The sequence below is a fragment of the Pristis pectinata genome, chromosome 28 (genome assembly GCF_009764475.1).
Source record: "Pristis pectinata isolate sPriPec2 chromosome 28, sPriPec2.1.pri, whole genome shotgun sequence".
Taxonomy (NCBI): domain Eukaryota; kingdom Metazoa; phylum Chordata; class Chondrichthyes; order Rhinopristiformes; family Pristidae; genus Pristis; species Pristis pectinata.
The window spans coordinates 9,132,418-9,152,289 of NC_067432.1; positions in this window are offsets into that span (position 1 = coordinate 9,132,418).

Below are 19,872 nucleotides of genomic sequence, written 5' to 3' on the forward strand. Positions count from 1 at the left end.
TTTCTCTCAAGAGCCTCTCCATCCAGTTTGCTGAATAATACCGTTCTCACCACCCTTGTTAGGCAGTGAATTTCAGAAACCCACCACTCTCTGAGTGCAAGTATTTTCCCTCACATCCCCCTTGTACCTTTTCTCTTAAATCTTTGTCCCTGGTCCTTGAACCAGGAAGTACAGCTTTACTGTATTTACCCTGTCTTGTACACCTCTCTCAAACCTCCACTGAATCTCCTTTCCTCCAAAGACAACCACCCCAGTTTCTCCACACTACCCTTGCAGCTGAAATCCCTCTGGAATCATTCTAGTAAATCCTTTCTTCACTCTCTAGAGGATCTTCACAACTCTTCTGATGTGAGACAACCAGAACTGGAGCCAATGTTCAAGCTGTGGCCTAATCAGTATTCTGTCCATATTCAACATGACCTCTCTGCTCTTAACATAGAACATAGAACCTTACAGCACAGTACAGGCCCTTCGGCCCACAATGCTGCGCCGACATTTTATCCTGTTCTAAGATCTATCTAACCCTTCCCTCCCACATAGCCCTCCACTTTTCCATCATTCATGTGTCTATCTAAGAGTCTCTGATGTAGCTGCCCCCACAATTGTGGCTCATTCCCATCAGCCCCATTCCCTTGCTCTTTCCCTGTGGCTCTGCAAGCTATTTTCCCTCGTCCGCCGATCCAATTCCCTTTTGGAAGTCATGGAGTCATAAAGCATGGAGGCAGGCTATTCAGCCCATCTTGGGCACACTGACCAGTGGGCACCCAATCTACTTTAATCCTATCTTCCAACACTTGGCCCATAGTCTTCGACGCCCAGACAATGCAAGTGCTCGTCTGGACAATTCTTGAATGACTCTGCTTCCATCACTCTCTCAGGCAGTGTACTCACTGTTCTCTGGGTGGAAAAGATCACCCGCAGATCCCCTCTAAATCTCTTACTCCTTATCCCAAACCTATGTCCTCTGTGCCTTGATTCCACCACCCCTACAGGCAGCAAGCTCCAGGGTGGGCACAGTAGTATTTTCTGCTTCTATTTATGGATCCCAAGGTCCCAAATACTTTGTTGACCATTCTCTCAACATGCCCTTTCACTTCCAGGGCTTGATGCACGTGTATACCTACAGTTTAGAACTGTGTTATTTCATTGGCATTTTTTTCTCCTTATTCTTTCTGCCAAAGTGTATCACTTCACATTTCTGTGTGTTACACTTTATCTGCCTTTGCCTCCCCATTCGGCCCATCTATCTATGTCTTGCCATCTGTTACAAACCACCTCACTGTTTTTTAAATATCCAAGCTTTGTGTCTTCGACACATTTGGAAGTTTTCCCTTGCACATCCAGGTAGAAAGTCACTGATGAATATATTAAAACGTGGTCCCAGGACTGACCTCTAGGTGGCCCCACTGTCCACCACCCTTCAATCTGCCAATGGAGCAACAATCTGCTGGAGGAACTCAATCCTGATGCAGGATTTCGACCCAAAATGTTGACAATTCCTTCCCCCCCCCCACAGATGCTGCTCGACCCGCTGAGTTCCTCCGGCAGATTGTTTGTTGCTCCAGATTCCAGCATCTGCAGTCTCTTACATCTCCACCCTTCCACAACTCTCTGCTTTCTGCGTTGAAGCCTTTCCATTTTGTTCATTACCCTTCAGTTCCTTGACCCTGTTTCATTAGCCAGCCTTCTATATTGTACTTACCAAACACCGAGAGGGGAGTTGATGGGAATGTGGGAAGAATAATGTGTTAGGGTTGGATTGGGTGCTTGATGGTCAGTCTAGACTTAATGGGCCAAAAGGCCTGTTTCTGTGCTGTGTCTGTACAATTCTCTGTGAATACGATATCTGAAAACCCATGAAGACGCAGCCCCTTACAAAAATTCATCAGGATAGTCAAGCATAACCTGCTTTTAACAAAACTGCATTGCCTCTCCTTTTCCAATTTAAACTTCCCCACATGGCTATTAATATCCTGCCTGATTATTATCTTGCAGGATTATAGTGTGGGAGATTTTTACCAATACAAGGAGAGGTGTGACCATGAAGGGATTTAAACACATGGTTGAAGAATTATAGATCAAAGCATTGCTTAACAGGGAAGATGTCGAGTTCAGCAAGCACAAGGTTGATAGTTGACCCCTGAGAGTTAGGATGTGGCTGGCAGTGTTTTGGAATGTGGTAGATGGGGAAGTTTACATGGGTGGAGGGCTGCTGCACAAGGTTCACCTTCTGACACCCCAGGACCTTTGCACCATCTACAAAGCATGTCAGGAGCATGATAGAATACCCTCTTCGGAATTAATGCAACTCTAACAATACTCAACAGGTTGACACCATCTAGAACAGAACAATCTGTTCAATCAGCAGGACATCCAACCTCTCCTGTAACAACACAGTACAATTCTTTAAATCACTGCCAAAACTAACAGCTCATGGGAGCTGGATGGGAGACATCCAGGTAACTTTGTTTAAGGGCTATAAGTTCTTTAGTAACTCAAACTTCTCCAAGTCCTGATTAATGTATCTCGGAGGGTTGTAGTGTGCAGAATTGTTACAGATACAAGGAGGGCGAGGCCGTGCAGAGATTCAAAACAAGGCTGAGTATTGTAAAATTCTGCAGCAAATCGTCAAAGCTTTTTCTAACAGCTCTTCCCAAAGCCACAACCTCTAGATCCTACAAGAATCTAACGTGCAGGATTGAAGGAGGCTACAGAGGGCTCAGCCGGCTCCATCATGGGCACAACCCTCCCCGCCATCGAGGACATCCTCAAGAGGCGGTGCCTCAAGAAGGCGGCATCCATCATTAAGGCTCGCCATCCGGGACATGCCCTCTTCATGTTACTACCATCGGGGAGGAGGTACAGGAGCCTGTTCCTGAAACCCAACATTTCAGGAACACCTTCTTCCCTTCTGCCATCAGGTTTCTGAATGGCCCATGAACCTATGAACTCTATCGTGTTATTCCTCTTTTACACTGTTTATTTATTTATTTATTGGTAACTTATGGCTATTTTTATGTCTTGCACTGTACTGCCGCTGCAAAACAATAAATTTCACAACATATGTCAGTGATAATAAACCTGATTCTGACACGAGGAGAAAAGCTGGGGGTGCAATGTTATATGAGCAGTCCAATTCCCCTCGCAATATTCTGATTTAGGAATAAATCATCCTCAGCATTGCTGGGTCAGAATCCTGGAAGTGCAGGGAGAAATTTCACAACAGCAATGTTAGGCATCAGCACCACCTATAGCCTTGGCATAGTAATGGGTTTCTTTTAAACTTTGATGTTGCTTTTATTCTGTGAAGTCAAACTTCGCAGAGACTAAGTTTCAATTATGCTTGAAAGCAAGATGGTTTGAGATTATAATTTATTCATGCATTCTAGGGATGCAGGCAACATTGGCAAAAACAACTTTGATGGCCCAAGTGCTGGGGCATTTCAGAGGGCAGTTAAGAGTCAACTGCATGGCTGTGGGTCTGGAGTCACATATAGGTCAGACAGCGAACTTCCTCCCTGAAGGTTATTAATGAACCAGATGGTTTCTTTAATGACAATCCGGTTGCTTCGTGATCACCATTATTAGTGCTTGCTTTTTATTCCAGATTTATTTAATTAAATGAACTTTAATTTCCTAGCTGCCGTGGGATTTGGATTCATGTTGCTAGACTATTAGTTAAGACCCCTTGACTGCTAACTCAGTAACACAACCACCAGGCTAGCAAGTCCCCTGAGAAATCCAAATGTAGGTAGATTTAGTTGTAGCAAATGAAATTTGGCCTTTAAAGTAGTCGGGAAATCTTGCTGCAACTGCTCAGGGGGTTGGTGAGACCACACTTGGAGTACTGCAGACAGCTTGATCTCCTCATTACAGGAGGGATGTACTTGTATTGGAGGCAGTTCAGTGAAAGTTCACCAGGTTGATTCCTCAAATGAAGGGATTGCCTGTTGAGGGTAAGGTTAAGCAGTGTGGACTAATATTCGTTGATGTTCAAAAGAATGAGATGATCTTATAGAGATATAAACATCAGAGGGAGCCTGATAGGGGAGAGTAAGATTCTACTGATGAGGAAATAAGGAATGAGAGGGCATGGTGTCAGGATAAGGGACAGAGACGGGGAGGAATTTCATCTCCCAGAGGACTGTAAACCTTTGGAAGTTTCTACCCATTGAACTGGGGGAATGAACCAAGGAATATACCCAAAGATGCAATGACCTGTTTTTTGGACTAGAGGAAGTCAAGGATTATGGAGAAGACGCAGGACAAGGTCAGATCTAACTGACGAGCAGGCCGGAGGGATTAATGGCCTGCGTCTGCTCCTACTTACAATAGTTCTATCTGACGTAGAAGGAGGCCATTCAGCCCATTAAATCTGCTAGTTCACACAACAATCCCATTCCCAACTAACTTTCCCTGTAATCTATTCTGTCCATATTCCTATCGACTAGATTCTACCAGTCACCCACACATTAGGGGCAATTTACAGTAGCTAGTTAACCTATCAGCCAGCATTAAGTTTGGAATATGCGTGGAAATCAGAGTATCTGCAGGAAACCCAGACGGTCACAGAGAGAATGTGCAAACTCCACACAGACAGCACTGGACACCAGGACTGGACATGGGTCACTGGAACTGTGAGGCAGCAGGCTCTACTAGCTGCATCACTCTGTTGCATCTATTTCTTATGCTTTGACATTTGTGTTGTACAAGATAGATCTTCCCAAGTTCATTTCATTGTCACACAAGAAGTGGAACAAAACTTACCGCAGCATCATTACATTCAATATGTATTTTGAACACTGCCCTATCATGTACTCTGAGATGGCAGCACAAAGAGTGTTCAAGCCTCTGATGGACAACAAGCTGCAGTGGTAGGTTAGATGTGAGATTTGACCACTTACAATTGGGTGAAAATTCCGACAAGCCTCAACGGATGAGACTCTCTCCCCTCCACCGGTTGTGTGGACACTGACCTCAATTGCACACCTGAGAAACAACTTGTCTTCATGTGGAATAAAAATGGTAAATACAGGAAACACTCAGGAGGTCAGGCAGTATCTGTCTTTCCACAGAACAAACTGTGCCACCAAGATCTTATAAGATATCTTTATTAGTCACATGTACATTGAAACACACAGTGAAATGCACCTTTTGCGTAATGTTCTGGGGGCAGCCCGCAAGTGTTGCCAAGATTTCGGCGCTAACATGGCATGCCCACAATTTCCTAACCTGTACGACTTTTGGAATGTGAGAGGAAACCGAAGCACCAGGAGGAAACCCACGCAGACACGGGGAGAACGTACAAACTCCTTACAGACAGTGGCCGGAATTGAACCCGCGTCACTGGCACTGTAAAGCATTACGCTAACTGCTACCATGGTTGCATTACAACTGCTGCATAGAATCTAAACTCATGGAAATTTACAGCTCAGAACTTCCTTCAACTCATCTTGGTGTAGGGTCTTCAATCTGAAATGTTAATTTTTTTTCTCTCTCTGTAGATGCTGCCTGACCTGCTGAATGCTTCCAGTATTTTCTCTTTTATTTCAGATTTCCGGTATCTGTAGTTTTTAGTATAACAAAATTGCTAACAGTTAAATTCCACTAAACCTATTGTGTTAATATTTGGCACGTCCTAATGGAGGGGTTCAGTATGTCGATTATAATGAGTAGGTACACCCCTCTGTCACTCTGTTGAAAGAAATATCATGTGTCAATCATCCTGAGCTTGCTGTTTGAAGATCCTAGTTCCAAGGTCGGTGTCAGAATGCACAGCAGCAAGATCTTACATTTAGAGCAACAAACAATCTACTGGAAGATCTCAGTGGGTTCATGAGCATCTGAAGGGGGAGAGGAATTGTCAATGTTTCAGGTTGAAAGGAATGCAACATCAGCCATTCCAGCATCTGCAGTCTATGTCTCACATTTATTTTGCCTCATGCTTGTATTAATATAACCCAAGACACTGCAAAGGAATGTTATCACATAGAACTTGACCTGAATTATCTAAGGAGATATTAGGGCAAAGGTTTGGTCAAAGAGGCAAGTTTTAAGGAGTAGAGGGTCTGGGAAAGGAATTGCAGAGTTTAGGGCCGTGGCAACTAGAGGCAGAACCCACCAGTGTTAAAGTGATTAAAGCTGAGAATGTTTGAGAGGAAAGAGTTAAAGGAATGTGGGTATCTCGGTGAGCTACAGGACAGGGAGATTATAATGTTGTTACAGAACAATAGGAGGCTTTTCAATCTGTCAATTCTACATTGACTCTTAACAGAGCAATCCCATCAGAACCATACCCAAATCCATCCGCACAGACCTGCAGAATATTCTCTCTCAAGTGCTTATCCAATTCCCTTTTAAGGCCCCGATTCCACCAAACTCTACACGCAATGAATTCCAGATTTTACACAGAAGGTGGTGATAAAGATACCCTTTAGATCTTCTTCCTATTTCTTCTGCCCAGAATTTTAAATCCGTGCCCCAAGATGGGTCAGATGGAATCCATGCCCCAAGATCTGTTGGTGGCAGAAGCTTCCCTGGTTTACCCCGCTTAAACCAGTCATGATCTAACACCTTGCTATCAAATATCCTATAATACTAGAAAATCAAAAAGGTGGAAACCTGAAATAGACACAGAAAACGCTGAAAGTATTCAGCAAGTCAGACTCCTTCTGTAGAGAGAAAAACAAAGATAATGTTTCAGGTTGATGTCCTTCCGCCTGATGAAAGATTATCATTTCGCTGCAGATGCTGTCTCTCTCATTGACACTTCTTTCTCCAAGGACAACCCTAACTTCTCCAGTTTTGCTCTGTAGCTGAAATCCCTCAATTTAGCAACCATTCTATGGATAGGATGCACTGAAATGTAACATGTTTGGTTGGGAAGTTCTGGTTCCTAGATCAATGTATGGTTCACATTAGCTGCCTGTGAGGCCTTTGTGAAATGATCCACATAGAGTGCAGAATGATTGAACCAGTTAGTACTTTCTTGCTCCCACTGGGAAGGTCAATGGATTTAATACTAAGTCAACTGAGAAGAGGATGAGTGGTTAAAGGTGTTGCTTGACTCTGAGTCAGGGACAGGAAGTTAGTGTTCTCTAAAGCTTACAGGCAAAATGTGGTGGGTGATAGGGTGAAGTAGATACATTTTTGAAATCAGTCAATTCAGGGATGTGGGGAACAGGTACAGAAGAGGAGCTAGGGAAGATCAGCCGTGATCATGTTGAATGGTAGGGCAAGCTTGAGGGGCCGAGTGGCCTCCTTCCTGCTCCTAGTCTCTTATTTTCTTCTTGTGTTCTTGCAAGTGCAGACAGAGTAAGCTTGTGATAGAATAAATGGGTTCTGGGTAGAGCAGGCTTGAGAGACAACTTAGTCCTTGCCTACAATGGCCTTTATTGTCTTGGAGCCAGAAATGTCGGATGGAGTGTTACACTGACAGCCCTTCTGGGTGGGTGCTAAAGAAGCACATCTAGGTCACCCATTGCAGGAAGGATGTGGAAGCTTTGGAAAGGTTTCAAAAGCCGTTCACCAGGATGCTGCCTGGATTAGAGGGTATGAGCTATAAGGAGAGGCTGGACAGACTTGGGTTGCTGTCTACGGGACGTTGGAGGCTGAGGGGAGACCTGATAGAAGTTTACAAAATTATGAGAGACACAGATAGGGTAGACAGAATATTATATTCCAGGGTAGAAATGCCAAATACTAGAAGACATGCATTTAAGATGAGAGGGGGAAAGTTTAAAGGAGATGTGCGGGGCCAGTTTTTTTTACAGAAAGAGTGGTAGGTGCTTGGAACAGGCTGCCAGGGGTGGTAGTAGAATCAGGTATGAAGTGGCATTGAGGCTTTTAGATAGACGCATGAACATGCAGGGAGTGGAGGGATATGGATCATGTGCAGGCAGAAGAGATTTAGCTTAATTTGGCATCGTGGTCAGCACAGACATTGTGGGCTAAAGGGCCTATTCGTCAGCTGTACTGCTCTGTGTTCTATGTTTCACGTAAGATTGGAGTTACCGGGGTGCCTTGGCTAATTGTAACCCCGAAAAATCATCAATGAAAAACAAATGATCGTTCTTTTTGTGCAAGCTTACTATATGATCATTGATAACTCTCTTACAACAGGAACTATACATAACAAGTCTGTCATTGACTTGACTATTGCTGCATATTCAAAAAAGGTGCCAGTCTTTCACGTCCACCTGGACAGCAAGGGTTAAACTTCATCTGTCTTTCACTCAGTCTCTCTTACTGAGGCCCCTCACTTCCAAATTCCACTAAAATTTGTATACTTTGTTGTACTATGTTTCACTTGTAGCACTGATACAGGGCCTCTAGTGTCCTTTTAACACCAGCTTTTCTTCAGGTGATTCTTAAGAGGTTCTGGGATGTATCACATGTGTACACAACCCCCAGGACATGGTCTTAGCCCTTCAATTAAGGCTGACAACTTCAAACAGTGTGATTCCCCAGCCTGCCTGCAGCTTGGAAAGTGAGGACTTATGCCCTGCATGTTAATTAAAGAGGAAGAAGGCAATTTGTATCAACAGTCACTTGCAAAAAGCAATCTCAGTTCCTGTGCAGGAGCCCCCTGGCTGTCTCAGGGCTCCAGAAGTGAGCTCTCACTCAAAACCTAACACTTGGTCTTTCCCAGTTGAGGGGTGGTTGGAAGCTGCCTAGTTGATCACTAAAGCGCTGTGTTGATGTGGGCACGTCTTCAGTAGATGTGATGGAATATTTTCTATTAAAAGGAGGCTGTATCTTTATTGTTCACCAGTCTAAATTATACTTCAGCACTAATCCAATCCAACCATTCCTTTCATCTTATGCCAGCTAGTGCAAAGTAAACTTACATTCACGACAGAGTTTGCAAAAGCTGTATGAATTTCATACAACTATGGCTTAGATTTTGATTTTTATCTTTGGTTGAGTTCAGGTTTTCTTTGTATTTTTTAGAATAAAAAATCTTTAGCTCAACATTCAGTCTCTGTATGGTGCTACTCAACCCTAATCAGTAATGATAACAATTACAGATTAATTTAAGACTTACCTTAACCAGTTCTTTGGCAAAATCTTCATCTCTAATCATGATCATTTGTTTCAGAGCCTGTTTCTGACCAGTTATTTTTACTTCCTCGTCACACTGTTGACCAGGACACTCAGCACAAATAGAATTGGTCAGTGGTCTCCATAACCAGTTACAAAACTGTGGGCAGCAGAGATCAGCTCAGTGTAAAATGAAAACTTAATCCAAAATTGACTTGACCAGACCCAATCTAAACCTGACTGATCACAACCTTTTGAAATCAGCCCGACCACAGCTAACTTGAATCGGACCTGACCATGGCCAATCCAAAACTAACCTGACCACTGCCAACTGAACGTAGCCTGAGTAAGCAAATATGAAACCAAATTCACCACAGACAATCCAAACCTGACCTGACCCCATGGCCAATCTGAAACCAACCTGACCATGGATAGTAGTCCAAACATGAGCCAACAGCAGCCAAACCAAATTTGACCCATGCATGGCTAATCTAAACCTGACCTGACCACTGCCAATCCCAACCCAACCACAGCCAATCCAAACCCAACCCAACCACAGCCAATCCAAACTCAACCCAACCACAGTCAATCCAAACCCGACTTGATCACAACCAATCTGTACCCAAACCAAACCTAAACCTGTTGACATGTAACTTTTACCATCTCTGACCCAAATTAACCTAGAGGCATTGGTAGAAAACTTGCTAAATTGCTCATACGTTCACATCGATCAAGAATAAAACATAAACGTGATAAAATGAAGCATATCTTGACAAGGATAAAGCTGAGCCAAGACAACATGGTGTGACCCAACCAAACTTGATCCCAGATGTTCAGATGTTCTATGATAGTCAAGTCCTATTGGGAATAGATGATGTGGTTAAGTTCTGAAGAGCTGTACTCTCAAAAGAAAAATGAAAATGTAAATTCTGCATGGTTGATATTTATTACTAGCACTGAGCTTTATTGCTGAAAAGATGAATGATTTTTCATATGGGCCACTGGGTCTGTTATTTTTCAGTTATTGGTTAATTTTAAAAAATGCAATCCGTAAATACAATGAGAGGAAGATGGGTATGGAGAGCTCCAATAAATCAAATGAGATAACAAAAACATCCTTTCTGTTTTAAATAGCTTAATTGGCGCAACTCTTTGGCATTTACAAACTCAACCACAACCGGTCTGTATCTAACCTGACTGCGGCCAATCCAAAGCCGAGATGAGCCTGCAGGCTTCGAATTTATTTCCCTCCTGACCCGACCTGCTTCCTGACCAGTGACAGGGTTTCAATTTGTCTCTTTTACCTTTCTCACCTTCATTGGTTTTCTCTCTGTCCCTCCCTACTTTCTCTGCAATTTTGAACTTATTCCTAATTTTTCCCAGTTGTGATGCAAGGTCATTAACTTGTAAAGTTAACTCTGTTTCTCGCTGTGAATGCTGCCTGGCCTGTTGGATATTTTTGGCTATTTCTGCCTCATTTTCAGATTTCAAATTTTGGATGTGTAGCTAAATTGAATCATTGCTACCCCCAGGATTGAGCTAAATCTGTTCAGTTTAAACTAATATAACAGGGCCCTGCTAAAATTGGTAAGTAGCTATTCCTTCTCCAGTTCCTCTTTTTCCTGATGACTACCATGGCTGTTGATTGCCTGTGGTACCTCACAGGAATTGCTAGCTTTACTGTTCTGGGATGGTGGGGAGTATTGCTGTGTTATTAGATCAGTGGGTCTTCACAACTGAGACAAATACTCTGTTTCCACAAATTTCACACCCATGCATTTTTCCAGGAGTCATTGGATCACAATTGGAAGTGGTTTCTGAATGATCCCCTTTGCCTCCACCTGTATCAGTTTAAAGGGCAATAAAGTTTTTAGAACATTTCTCTAACTTCCCAGTTTAAATAAGCTACCTCTGTGCATGAACCAGAATCAGATTTATTGTCACTGACATATGATGTGAAATGTGTTGTTTTGAAGCAGCAGTACAGTGCAAAGACATGAAAATATATAAATTACAAAAATAAATAAATAGTGCAAAACAAAAAGGATTGGCCAAGGAGTCTGTTTCAATGCTTTATATTCTCCACAACCCTATGACTTGGTCTCTGAATCTATCATCTGCACACTGCACTCAGTAATTGAGCAAAAAACAAACTGCTGGAGGAACTCAGTGGGTCAGGCAGCATCTGTGGAGGGAAATGGACAGTCGACGTTTTGGATGGATGTGCCAGCCACACTTAGCTGGCAGCATCTCGTGCTGCTCCTTTGGGCTTGACATCACTCTTTTGATATTAACACAGAAAGCTTCAGCTCTTAGTGTCTGCACTGGCTGTTATTCACACTTAGTCCCACAAGCTTGCTTGTAATCCCACAGATTCCTTATCGACATTCATAGGATTCCCTTTTAATATCATTTCAGGAATCGCTTCACTCTATCTAGGTGACATGCTTCAGGACTCTGAGTGGAATACTAATCATGAGTCCATTCATGGACTAAGGCAATCAAATCAACTACATTGGTGGACCTGGAGTCACTTTTGGACAACAGTGTAAGAGCACATTTCCCTCCCTGAAGCATGTTAATAATCCAAGTGGGTTTTACAATAATCAGATAGTTTCATGGCCACTATTACTGAGACTGAAGTGATAGTCCCATTACTGACTGACTGGATATACTCAAAGAAACATTGATGAAGAAGGTGCTGAAAGCAAAGCGGGAAGCCACAATGAGATGGATGTGGATTCCAGGGTGGACTATTGACTGCCAAGGATTGCAACTGGTGTAGTATTTCTCTTTCACAACCTAGTTCCCAAGCAGTGCTCATATGGCTGAGCAATCCTGTGGGTGGCAGAGTTTAATTAAGGCAGTGTTGCCAATACCCACCATCTGTTCCCCATTGTTTCCTAATCAGTCTAATTTTGAACCATCCCATTACCCTGCTCCCAGCAATTGAAATTCATTTAATCTTGAAATTTACTTCCTGTCTCTATAAAAGTTGGCTCTTGCCTCATCACAGTAGGACATTTGCCCACAAATGGACCCAGCTGCTTGAAGACTTACCCTTGGTTGGAAATGCTAAATGCACTGATATGGAAACAGCTGCACATTAGACTCTGCTTCTGAAATTCAGATTCACCGAAGTCAATGGAATTGAAAAATGCATCTGCCAAATTTGCCCTCATTTAAGCAAGGGCAAATTTTGACCTAAAGCTTAATTTTTTTTAGTGTCTCTTTGATCCCAGCTCTTCTGCTGCGTTGTTGGATCCATGGTCTGTTACTAAGCCATGATATCATAATAGAATCCCAGCTGTTAGTTGACAATTGCATTGATCGATCTAATACTGAGTGATAGGTCAACAGGTATTTATATAGAACTTTCGGTAGCTTCACTGTATTGTCTGGTATTGCATTGTAAAATACAGTCATCTTTAGATTTGACACCTGACCTTCGATAAGATAGGGAAGCAGCACAAAATTTATTGGACTATGGAGAGAAGGTATTTGCAGAAGAAATTGGCCAGTCTCTATTATTAATAAATAGTCAAGTGAAAGTAATTGCATGTTCAATAGGTCGTCCATGGTTGTGAACCTTGTTGCTGTGCTTTGTTCAAGAAGAAAGGGTTTATTGAATCACGATATTCACAACACAGAAGGAGGCCACTCAACCCACTGAGTGAGTGCCAGGTCAATGTAACAACAATCCTAGAGGTCCCACTTCTTGCCCTCTCCACATGACCTGCCTTTTTTTTTTACCTATCAAGTGCACACCACCAGGTTCAAGAACAGCTACTTCCCTTCAACCATTCAGTTCTTGAACCAACCTGCACAACCCTAATCACTACCTCAGTATAGCAACACTATGACCACTTTGCACTCCAATGAATTTGTTCTAATTGTGTTCTTTCTTGTATTATTTTGTATGATTTATGTTTAATTTATGTTTTCCTTGTGAATGTTGTGTATCTGATGCCATATGCCTGTGATGCTGCTGCAAGTAAGTTTATCATTGCACATATACATACATGTACTTGTGCATATGACAATAAACTTGACTTTGACAATTCATATACTTTCTAGTTATAAAGCGAGCGTGGATAGTCTGGGTTTGTTTTCTCTGGAACAGAGGAGGCTGAAGGGTGACGTGGTAGAGGTATACAAAATTATGAAAGGGGTAGATAAGGTAAATTGTGAAAAACAATTTTTCCCTTGGTAGGAGCTGCAAAAGCAAGAGGGCACAGGTATAAAGTAAAATGTAGGTTCAGAGGGGATTTGAGAAGGAATTTCCTTCTCCCACACAGAGAGAGTGGTTGGAATCTGGAATGCACTACCTGACGAGGTAGTGGGAGAAGGAACTCTCAACACTTAAGAAGCATCTAGACAAACAATTGAATTGCCAAGGTATAGAAGGCTATGGACCAAATGCCGATCAAGGGGATGAGAATAGATCACTGCAATGGTCCGTATGGACATGGTGGGCTGAAAGGCCTGTTTCTGTGCTATACAACTCTATAACTTGGGAACTAGTCAAAATGGATGGGGAAGCTTTGTGCTGAGTCTGCATTGATGGGGGTGGGAGGTGGGAGTGGTGGGAATAAATAAAAGGAAAACAACTTGTCCAGGATCACTATACATGGTTTGAAGCTTGACTTGTGGGGTTAAAAATCTATGTTAGGTTGTTAAATTTTGGGACCAATGCATTTCTCCGGGCATCACTGTGAAGTAATCTGGCGAAGTTCTAGTGAGCTGGTGCGACTGCAGCCACTCAAAGGCTTCTGTGTTGTGTTAAGCAACACATGGACCCACTGGTTGGTTGTGCGAGGGCTCTTCAAGCAGAAGATCATGGCTGAAGATCGATATTATTATTGACAACTTTGAGAACGGGTCCATTCAAGGGGCTCTTGGGACAAGGACAGAGCATTGAGGATCCAGCCATCAAAAGGTTAAATTGTTTAACTGCTGAGGTAGATAAATTAAACAAAGAGGTACTTCACTTTGAAGGGATAAATGACTTAAGTAAACATTCCTCATGCATTTATTTTACTTTAAATTGTAATTAGGATTATTTGCACTGTTCTGGCTTCCAGCAAATCAATTAGTCCCTTCAAAGTAAGCTTTGATTCTTTGGCAACTGTTGCCTTGCCCTTCAGGCCTGACGGGTGCTCAACAAGGTGAATAACAACTGCAGAGAGGCAAAAACCCAATGACCCTGCCAAGTTTTTGATAGTGGGCAAGGCACTTTCATAGAATAGGCACAATGTGGGCACTCAAATTCAGCTCCCTGGAAGCTGCAAAGGCAGAGTTGTTTTGGCTGGCAGAGAAGAGAAACAACTAGCTGAATGATTAATTGTTCTCACTCTTGATGTCATTCATCAAGAGATGGCAGCAATGATATTTCATCGGGCCCCAAAATGGGGCGATTGTATTTGTGGTTCAGTGGTTTTCCGGGGGTTGGAAGGAGCTTCGAAAGCAAGTATCCACCGAGCAATGGAAGAGCTGATTGTCTATATCTGCTCTTTTAAACAGTGCTTGAGGACAATCCTTAGTGTTTACATTATCCCTCAACCAGCCACCTTATCCTTGCGTAACTATTAAATTTCTGCTGCTATTTCCGTAAAAAGATCCGACAGATAATGACATGTAGTTATGTAACAATTTTAACACTGTAAAAGCTCCTGAAGTGTTTCATTTAAAGTTTTGTCAGATAAAATTTGATGCCAAGCCATAAAGAGACCCAAAAGCTTGGTCAAAGGAGCAAAATTTTAAATACTTGTTAAAGGTGGAGTGAGAGAGGTTGCGAGGCAGAGAGGAAGAAAATGATAGGGCTTATTCTGGAGACAGCAGAAGACAAGTATGGAGAACGTAGTAATCATCAGCTGCAGTATCAGCTTGATTAGTAGGTCTCTGGTCTATCAACAAGAGTGTTAAGACCTACTGTTGTCTCAACTACACGATCCGGGTCTGCACCCCTTGTTACCTCCACTTGAGAACTAAAGTTTGCTTCTACATCAGTCACCGAGCTCCCCTTACTGTTCCCACTTGCCCACCCCATGTCCCTTTATTTGGTCCCATGCTCCACCTCCGTCTCCAATCAGCTTCCATCATCTGCAGCCCTTTGTCGCCTCCACCTGTCACCTCCCAGCCTCTGTCACTATTTCCACTCTTCCCTACTCCAATGGCCAATCACCATTCCTCACCTGGATCCACCTTTCGCTTGCCAGCTCTTGCTCCGCCCCTTCAACTCATCTATTTATACTGGCTTCCTCCCCTCTATCTTTCCGTACAGAGGAAGGGTCTCGATCCAAAACATCGACTGTCCATTTCCCTCCACAGATGCAGCCCGACCTGCTGAGTTCCTCCAGCAGCTTGTTTTTTGCTCAATTACTGAGTGCAGTGTGAAGATGATACATTCAGAGACCAAGTCATAGAGTTGTGGAGAAGATAAAGCATTGAAACAGGCTCTTTGGCCAATCCTTTTTGTTTTGCACTATTTATTTATTTTTGTAATTAATAGAATTTCATGTCTTTGCACTTTACTGCTGCTGCAAAACAACAAGTTTCATGTCATATGTCAGTGATAATAAATCTGATTCTGCACAGTAGTGCAGCGGTTAGCATGACGCTATTACAGCGCCAGCGACCCGGGTTCAATTCTGGCCGCTGTCTGTAAGGAGTTTGTACGTTCTCCCTGTGTCTGCGTGGGTTTCCTCCGGGTGCTCCGGTTTCCTCCCACATTCCAAAGACGAACGGATTAGGAAGTTGTGGGCACGCTATGTTGGCGTCGGAAGAGTGGCGACACTTGCGAGCTGCCCCCAGAACACTCTACACAAAAGATGCATTTCACTGTGTGTTTCGATATACATGTGACTAATAAAGTTATCTTAAATTTATCTATCTTATCTGGTTTTGATTCTGACGCCTTTGGAATGTAGGAGGAAACCAGAGCACGGGAAGGAAATCCATGCAGTCACGAGTAAGTGCAAACCTCACACAGACAGTACCTGAGGTCGGGATTGCACACAGGTCTCTGGTACTGTGAGGCAACAGCTCTCCTAATTGTGCCTCTGTCGACTGAGTTCCACCTCACCATCAGCTCATTCACTGAATCACACGAGAGGATGGGAGGTGCTAAAAATCCACAAACAAAGGTTGTTTATCAGCCTGCCACCTACGCTGCTCTCTGATGATGCTCTCTGAGTCCCAGACCTGAAAAGTTAACTTTGGCTAGGCCACATTTGGAGTATTATGTCCACTTCTGGTCACCCCATTACGGGAAAGATGTGGGAAGCTTTGGAGAGGGTGCAGAAGAGGTTTACCAGGATGCTGCCTGGATTAGAGAGTATTAAATATAAGGAGAGGTTGGACAAACTTGGATTGTTTTCTCTGGAGCATCAGAGGCTGAGGGGAGACCTGATAGAAGTTTATAAAATTATGAGAGGCATAGATAAGGTGGAGAGTCAGTCTTTGTCTCCGGATGGAAATGTCAAATACTAGAGGGAATACTAGAGGAGAAAGTTTAAAGGAGGTTTACAAGGCAAGTATATTTCAAAAACGCAGAGTAGTAAGTGGCTGAAACGTGCTGCAGGAGAGATGATGGAAGCAGATACGATAGCAATGTTTAAGAGGCATTTAGAAAGACACTTGAGTAGGCAGGGAATGGAGGGATATGGACTATGTGCAGGCAGATGGGATCAGTTTAATTTGACATTATGATCGGCACAGACATTGTGGGCTGAAGGGCCTGTTCCTGTGCTGTACCGTCCTATGTTCCGTGTTCCCCTTTCCACAGATACCGCTTAACCTGCTGAGAGAATTGTCACAGAGCCCGAGTCAAAACTCCTGTCCTACTCAACCGAAAGATAGACAAGCTGGTCATGGGACAGTTGTTGAGGAAGCAAGGCTACAACGCTTCAGAAACCGAGAGGACATCCTGAGGATATGGATGACATTAAAGGAATGAAAACTCTTTCATATTTATGCAGGTTCACTCAGTATTGGAGTAACTGGAATGTAGCAATTCTTAACAAGCAAACCCTTCCTTCGGTCTCGTTAAATGCAAGTTCTGCGCAGGAGCAGGCAAAAGGTAATCACGCACAAATTAGCTGCTTCTCACCATTTGCTGCTGTAACGTGGTCCCCTGGTGTTACATTACAGAGCAGATGACAGATGTCTGAAATGGGACATGATACAGTCCAGGTTTCATCTTCCTTTCCACACCTTGGCTTTTATCAGCACTGCGTATACAGCTGCCCCAAGCTGCGACTTTGACACCAGTTTTATTTCCAGTGGTTGTGCCTTTGCTAACCACACCTATACCCCCCCCACCCCCGTCTCCCCACTACCCCCTTCCTCTGCTCTCCTCACATATCTATTTCAGGCTGATATAATCCTGATAAGAGAGCAATAAAAGCTTCAAAAACTGCACAGAAGCACTTCAAGTCATTAACTCTTTCAGTAACTGGCTCTTTAAAAGGAACAAAATTTTATTAACCATCTAATTTCTGTTCTTTACCCCTTCTCCAGGCTGAGGAGGAGAGGCTTGGGGTATGAAGGATCCAAATCAGACACGTTCTCAGAGAAATGAAACACAAGGGCAAAATTAGACTGGGTTGCATCCTGATTTTTGGATACTACAAGAACCAGTTTTGGTCATGCTCCAGTTAATATGTCTCTTCAAACACCAATGACCTTTAGAAAGGGAAATCTACTGTTCTTACTTTATATGATTTATAAGTGACTCCTGACACCCAGCATTGCAGCTGGCTCTTCATTGCCCTCTGACGTGGTCCACTAAACTATTTAGTTCATGGGGAGTTGGGGAAGGAAATAAACACAGGTCTTGTCAGCGATGCCCACATCCCATTCTTGGTTGGAAAACGATCAAGGAGCATTCTCCACTCAGCTACTTAAAGGGATCAGCAATTAATTGCAGGCATGTTGTTGATTAGTTTCCTCTGTCTGTTGTTCCAATACCACAGATACGGGGTGATTGCTAAGATTAGTTCAAGTTGCTGATGTCGGTATTGAAGTTCCAAATTGATGACCTTTTGTTTTTGGGCTCAGTCAAACGCCATCTGTTTTGTCTCGGAACAATATCAATTGCTCTAAAGTGGTTTCACACATTCTAACAGGTTACATTTTTGAGTGAGATGGTGCTGGTGCTACCAAACTAATTCCTCCTTCAGTGAGGGGTTTTGGTCCTTTAAGGGCAGGGGGAGGGGCGGGGTGTAAGAAAATAAACAGACCAGGAGTGACCACACGGTCCTTGAACCAGGTCTGTCAATCAATAAAGTCAAGGCCAATCCAATCCATAGCCCCAACTCCACTTCCTTGTCCGATTCCCATGACTCTCAATCCTTCTATGGACCAAAAAATTGTCTCTCTCAGTTTTGATTATCTGCATCACATAATGATAGATCAGATCAATGGCATGCAGAAAGAATGCTTCCATTCTCAGGGCTGTTCTGCGGTATTTGTCAGAACAGGTCATAAGATTAGGAGGTGGACTGCACACTTACATTACCCCAGCATGATCAGAGCATGGTGTTTGCCACTTGCCATGCAGCAAGTAGACTAAGAGAAGGAAGTGGAGAAAGATCACAGGAGGTTCAAACCTCATTCCCGTAGAGTTACATTAGCAATGCTAGGAACCAGCTCAAGGACAGGTTACTGGCCAGCTGCAAGTCTTTGGACAATAAAATCCACAGTCATGGTGGTGGCAGTCTGGGCTTTTCAGACGTTGGGTGGCTGTTGCTTGTGTTGCAATGGAAGCCATCAGACATCAGACGCTGTGTTAAGGTTGCCTGCATGTGGATACTGATGTGGTTAGCCACTGTTTCCAATCTGGACAACACGGCACTTAAATTCTGTATAAAGTCCTAGGCCAAGATGGCTATTCAACATTCAACACAAATTTGCTGGCCAACTTCCCAATGCACCATGGCTGCCCTGTCCACGTCCTCTGCCACAGAATTCCTCGCCCTCTGGAGATCTAGCTTCAGTACCGATCTTGCCCCTTGTCTTGCCTGCAGGACACTCCTGCCTAGTGTCTGACACATCCAAATCCTGACTTGGTAACATCCTCTAAATTACACATGCATCAGTCTGTAAAGCAGAAGCAAGTGTGTGTGGAAGGTTTGGCGGGATTTGAGGAGAATTAGATGCGAGTTACAGGCTTAGAACAGAGAATAAAGGAATGGCCGTTTTAGGGCTGAGGAGAGGAGAAGCTCCTTCTCCAGAATTAAATCAGAACAAAGATTGAAAGAGTTGTGGATACTAAGTGAATCAAGGGACATGGGGACAGACAGGACAATGGTGCTGAGGTAGATCAGCTTTGATCTTGATGTCCTGCAGAACAGGACTGAAGAGCCAGATGGATAGTAATCAGACGTAACCAGCAGAATAGATAAGGGAGAACCTGTGGATGTGGTGTACTTTGGTCCATCATATGGTTTTTGATAAGTTTCCGTGCAAGAGATAAGTGTATAAAATTAAAGCACTTGAGATTGGGATCATAATACAGGCGTGGATGAGAATTGGTTGGCAGATGGGAAACAGTGTGAGAATTAACTATTTTCCCCCAGATAGCAGGCAGTGAGGTGACAATGGGATCGGTGCCTGGCTGCCAACAATTCAAAGTCAAAGTCGAGTTTATTGTCATATGCACATGTACGCAGAGGTGCAATGAAAATCTTAGTTGCAGGAGCATCACCAGCACATAGCATTGTATAAGCAGCATTCATAAGAAAAACATAAATTAAATATAAATTATACATAATTTTTACAAGAAAGAACACAATTTGAACAGAACAAAAAGGTCCAAAGTAAAGTAAC